Here is a 6028-nt window from a genome sequence, read left to right as displayed (position 1 = left end):
ATGGGCGAACCAAGAGCATGAAGTTCACACTGCCCCTCTCCTGAACGGTGATACGACGTACCTCGTTGAGTACATGACATGGTACAATCGCAGCACAAGGCGATACATAACACCAGAGTCTGCATATTGGGAAATCATGGTGAGGCAACAATTCCTTCCCCTTTGTTGAAACTATTCTTCGATTAATTATTGTCGTTACATCTTTATGAGCTTATCTTTCATTATATTTTAAAGTCAAAAAATACTATGATTTAAGTTCTTCATAAACAAGTGAATTTGTCTTGAGCCAATTTGTTTGCGTGAGGAATGGTTATTTTTTGTTTTTTTGTTTTTTCTTGGCTTGTAAATTCAGATGGACGGTGCAACTCTCTTTAGTAGTGATAATTAGACATTTCATGTTAGTTCACAGTCACAGTAGATAGGCTTACCCCTAAGACTGAAAGCAAATTAGATATTTCATGATAGATATTACCTCTAGGACTGGGAAGTCCCTTACTAAACTGTTGGTAGAATGCAATTTCCAACACCTATCTTTCTTCAAAGTCAAAGCCTAAAAGACTAGTAATAGCAACTTCAAGTTTCTCAAGCCACAAAATAAAAGGAAAAAGAAAAAGGGACCTAATAGATTGGATATTGTTGTAGAAACACGATGTCCACAAAGTAACCATGAAAATTTCTAAAGTTGGGAAGGCAACTCCGGATTCTGTTGCAAGCAACACTATTTGGAATTCCATATGCTCGTTATTTAGAATTTCATTAGCTATATTTACTACTTTTGATTTTGATTTTGGAACAGATTTATCCATGTTTTGCATCATACCTGCATTCCTGCTTTTATGACGCCTTTGTTTTGTAGGTTCGGACGATGCTTAGGTCTCTACAGAGATGCGACGAAGGTTCTGCCATGCACAATGACCTTAAGCTGACACTAGAGCTTGTGGAGGAGTTGGACCGACTTAAATTGGTGGATGCGCTCGCGGAAGCATCCGACATTGGTACACAGGCCCCGGGTCACGACAGGCAAAGTGGTGGGTCTCGAGGAGGTGGACGCCGTGGAGGTGGTCGAGCTGGTCACGACCGTACAACCCAGCCGGATCCCATCTACAAGGAAGAGGATGACTCCGAGGCAGAAGATTCATGGCTTGTGGGTGATCAGGTACTGTCTGACGAAGGCAATAGGACACCGCAATGCACATCTAATGCTGCAGCTGGGCCATCCCACACTGCTGGTCATGAGGACACTGTTCCAGCCCATACTACGTCTCGTGGTGCTAGCACGGACTATGAGGACCCTCCCCGTATGTCGCCCCTAGTTTTCAGTGGATCTGCCCATGATGGTGGATGCATATTTGTCCCCACACTAGGCATGCCCACCCCACCTCTAGTGCATGTGGAGCCCACCATGGCAATTTCATCTCCAACCCCCCACGATGAGGCTGTATAGATTGAGCAAATACCAGCTGAGGACATTGAGCCGGTTGAGGGTTTGCGGAGATCGCAACGCCCTCCTGCGCATGCTCTTGATTGCGGGACCGGTGATGGTATGTACTTCATCTATACTTCCCATCTTCTTGAGCTACTTATACTGTGCATTTGATTGAATATGTTAATTTAATCATACTATTGTGTCTGATGAAACAAGTAAGATTAGACCTGTGAGGGCATATGGGCGAAAACAAAAAGATCATTAAGCAGTCAAATAGTGTGTGCTTATACTTCTTTCCCAAGAGTTGACTGGATATTTCCGTTTCACTTTTATTTTAAGGTTTTATCTTTTTTTTTAGAGCTTATATATGGTGGAAAAAATGCAGCCCGTAATTCGTACATATTTGCAATTTTTTCATTTTGGCTTTTGTGCTCGTTTCTTGTTACTGGGTTTTGGGTTTTAGATTTTTAGTTACCTCAGTAAGTAATATTTTCACACAAACTCTATGACAAAATGTTGTTAATCCTACAGTAGCCTGCAAGAGGTTGGTCAACACAGTGATTCTTGCATTGATGTTGTGCCATTCTAATTTCCTTTTTCACTTGTTTCCTTGTTAACAAATTTATTTGAACTTAAATTATTTAAATAATTTTTAATTTATTCCTGAGCAGTGTCATGTTTGGAAGACTTACAAAGAATGGAGGAGAGTTTGAGGAGCAGACTCAGGAGCATATTAATGACTATGCCAATGCTGGTTTGAGGACCTTGGTGCTTGCATATCGTGAACTGGATGAGGAGGAATATAATAAGTTTAATGAAGAATTTAGTGAGGCCAAGAACTCCGTGAGTGCAGATCATGAGGAAATGATGGAGGAAGTGGCAGGGAAGATTGAGAAGGATTTGGTTATAGGAAGTGCAGAACATGTCACCCTTGTAGTCTTAACTTTCACAATTACAAAATTTTAGGTTATAGAGAATATTAATACAAATTTTCCATGAGAATCTTTGAAGGTCAATGTCATGGAAGGAAAAGATCCAATGAACAGTGCTTTATTTTGTCATGTGTATCTTTTGTGATTGTCTCTAAGTCTAGTTTCTTATTTATCATGACTATGGTTTTTTTTATATTGTAAAATGTATCTTCGTGTTGGGATTTATTTTTGTTAATTTATCCTGCTCCATATATGCCTTAACTTGGTCCTGAGAGTGTCATGGTTATTTTACGCCCCGAATTTTAGTCGCTTTCAATATCTTTTGGGAGTTAGTGATCTGTTTCTTTTTCTGGGTGATCAGTTGTTGGTATCTGCTGGGACACTAATTTCTTTAATCTAAATGCAATGTTGTTTTCTCGTTGTGTAGAACAATCTCCATGAACTCCGGTCCCTTCTCAACTTTCTTCTGCTTGAGATATTCAGTTCTGCTAAAACTTTTGACGAATGGTTCCAAATTTCTGGTGAAAATGATCAGCAAGAAGTTGTCCAGCAGCTTCATAAGGTAGGTTAAAAACTTCTAATTAGGGAGTGTGTTTTATGTTATGATTTCTAGCCTTCTCTCTCTCTCTCTCTGCCCTTCAAACACGCTTTATCTTTTAAGCTGATGACATATATAATGTTTGTTTTCTTCATTTAAAAGGTCCTCCGCCCTTTTCTCCTCCGAAGGTTCAAGTCAGATGTGGAGAAAGGTTTACCTCCAAAGAAGGAAACAATTCTTAAACTCGGCATGTCACAAATGCAGAAACACTTTTATAGGGCTTTACTGTAGAAAGATCTCGAAGTTGTTAATGCTGGTGGAGAATGTAAGCGTCTTCTGAATATAGCAATGCAGCTGCGTAAATGCTGTAATCACCCATATCTTTTTCAAGGTGCTGAACCTAGCCCTCCATATTCTACCAGAGATCATCTTATTACAAATGCTGGTATGCTATTTGTTCCATGTAATTTTGGGTTTGTAGGGTTTTTACATTGACAAATGATCAAACCTAATGGACAATCAATTTCAATTTGCAGGTAAAATGGTTCTATTGGATAAGTTGCTTCCGAAGCTAAAAGAGCGTGATTCTAGGGTCCTGATATTTTCACAGGTAATTTTTCTTTAAAATTGTTCTAATAATTACGTTGTTGGTGACTATGGTTGGCTTCATGATTTTATTTGCAATAGATTCCTGTTTGGTAATGGATACATGCTTTGATATGCAGTGTTATTTTTTATGTACTGTATTTTTATTTTTGCTATCTGATTGTGTGGTTAGTATATTTGATTATAATTCAGATGACGAGGCTGCTGGACATTCTGGAAGATTACTTAATGTTTCGTGGATACCTATATTGCTTGATTGATGGGAAAACTGGTGGAGAAGATCGTGATGCTTCCATTGGTGCTTTTAATAAGCTAGGGAGTGAGAAATTTGTTTTCTTATTATCAAGTAGAGGTGGAGGCCTTGGTATTAATCTTGCTACAGCAGATATTGTCATTCTTTATGATAGTTACTGGTGAGCATCCATCTATATTTTCTTGTGGAAGTTACTGTGGTGTGTGTATGTGCATTTCTTTTTTCTCTCTTTTTTTGCTGTTTTGGTAGTTTTGTTGATGTTTGTGGTTTTCTCAGGAATCCCCAAGTTGAATTGCAAGCACAGGATCGTGCTCATAGGATTGGTCAAAAGAAAGAAGTTCAAGTTTTTCGGTTCTGCACAGAGGTTTGGATTTGTGTTTTTTTAAATAACATATTAGAAGCTAGATGTAATCATTTTTAATCATCTTTGTGATTGTAAATGATTTATGGAACAGTATACTATTGAGGAAAAAGTTATTGAGAGGGCTTATAAAAAGCTAGCACTTGATGCTTTGGTGATCCAGCAAGGACGATTAGCAGAGCAGAAGAGTAAGCATTTTTTTGAGTTAAACGATTTTCCTTTTAGTGTCCCTTTTTTTGGGGACAAATTTTTGTATTAAAAATTATACACATGCATTCTTCTTCCTTGCAGCTGTTAATAAAGATGAACTACTACAGATGCTGAGGTTCGGTGCTAAAATGGTTTTCAGTTCCAAGGATAGTACAATTACAAATGAGGAGATTGATAGAATAATTGCAAAAGGAGAAGAGGCCATTGTTGAGCTTGATGCCACGATGAAGAAATTCACAGAAGATGCAATGAAATTTAAAATGGATGACAGTAAGTATATTTGTTTTCAAGAGTTTTTGCCTATTAATATATATAGTTGTATAGTTTTTGCTTTGCAATGATGATATAATTTTAAAATGTCTAGTGCTGATATTGATATGGTTTTGTGCAGCTGCTGAATTGTATGACTTTGATGATGAGAAGGTAAAGGCAATTCTGTCATGTTTTGTTCATCAACCAATATAGGTTCTTCAATTTGTACTTTGCTTGGTGTTGCTTTAAGGCTCACTTCGTAACTTACTACTGTCCATGCCTTTTGTTGTGGTGAAGGACGAGACCAAGGTTGATTTCAAGAAACTTGCTAGTGGTAACTGGATTGAACCACCAAAGAGAGCGGAAACGAAAGTAATATCATTTTTGTTTTTTTTTTTTTTTTAATGCATTTTAATGAGTTTCAATCATTATATGAAATCATTTTTGCTTGTGTAGTTACTCAGAATTTGAATACTTTAAGCAAACAATGCGCCAAGGTGGTCCGGCAAAACCGAAAGAGCCTCGGATTCCTCGGATGCCTCAATTGTAAGCACTTATTGAAACTCGTGCCAAAACTGCAATCGTGTTCTCACCTGCTATGAAACCTATATATTTGTTTATTTATTCTTTTCTTTTGTTGCTGGCAGGCATGATTTTCAGTTCTTTAACACTCAAAGGCTAAGTGAGCTGTATGAAAAGGAAGTGCGCTTTCTGATGGTGGGTATCATTGAGCTCCTGCATATATGATTTCTGCTTTGATAAAAGCCTCGTACATAATTGATCTCAAGTTTCGTGATTATGCATAATTTATTTACTATTTGACAATATTTCAGCAAACACCGTGATACGAATCAGCTGAAAGAGACAATAGATGTGGATGAACCTGAAGGTATTTGGGTATCTTCCATATGGTTTGCATCTACCTGACTCTTTATAATCTTATTCATTTTGCATTAAATCCTTCTCTAACTGGGTGTTAAAACATTTAGATGTAGGAGACCCATTAAATGCCATTTTCCTTACTAAGTTTCATACTGCTAAATTATTTACAACAAAAAAAGAATCTGCAACTTTTTATAGTAGTCTTTGCTCAGGAAGACCATGAGGGACGATCAACTTTGTCTTTGCAAATATTTATCAATTTTGAACCCTACTTTGTCATAGTTTTGAACGTGACTATTGAGAAAATTTTGTCATTTCCCATGTACTCATGTTACTCAAATAACTTCAATAAACTGTTTTATAGATATATATATATATATATATATATATATATATATATATAGATATATAATGCAAAATAACTCTCTCTCTCTCTCTCTCTCTCTCTCTCTCTCTCGGATTATGCAAAATGACTTCAAGTACAAGTGTTGACTCATTAGTGATAGTCATCTAGTTAGTCTCTAACATTATGCTCTCCGTGTTACACATTTTTATTTTATTTTTACAA

The 6028-nt window shown here is 37.1% G+C and overlaps 1 pseudogene; it reads left to right on the top strand.

Moving 5' to 3' along the window:
* The first annotated feature begins 2101 nt into the window (after positions 1-2101).
* On the top strand, positions 2102-5683 carry LOC142626716 (ISWI chromatin-remodeling complex ATPase CHR11-like; annotated as a pseudogene).
* The last annotated feature ends 345 nt before the right edge of the window (positions 5684-6028 follow it).

The sequence above is a fragment of the Castanea sativa genome, chromosome 1, assembly GCF_040712315.1.
Source record: "Castanea sativa cultivar Marrone di Chiusa Pesio chromosome 1, ASM4071231v1".
Classification (NCBI taxonomy): Eukaryota; Viridiplantae; Streptophyta; class Magnoliopsida; order Fagales; family Fagaceae; genus Castanea; species Castanea sativa.
This window is presented reverse-complemented; position numbering and strand designations above follow the sequence as displayed.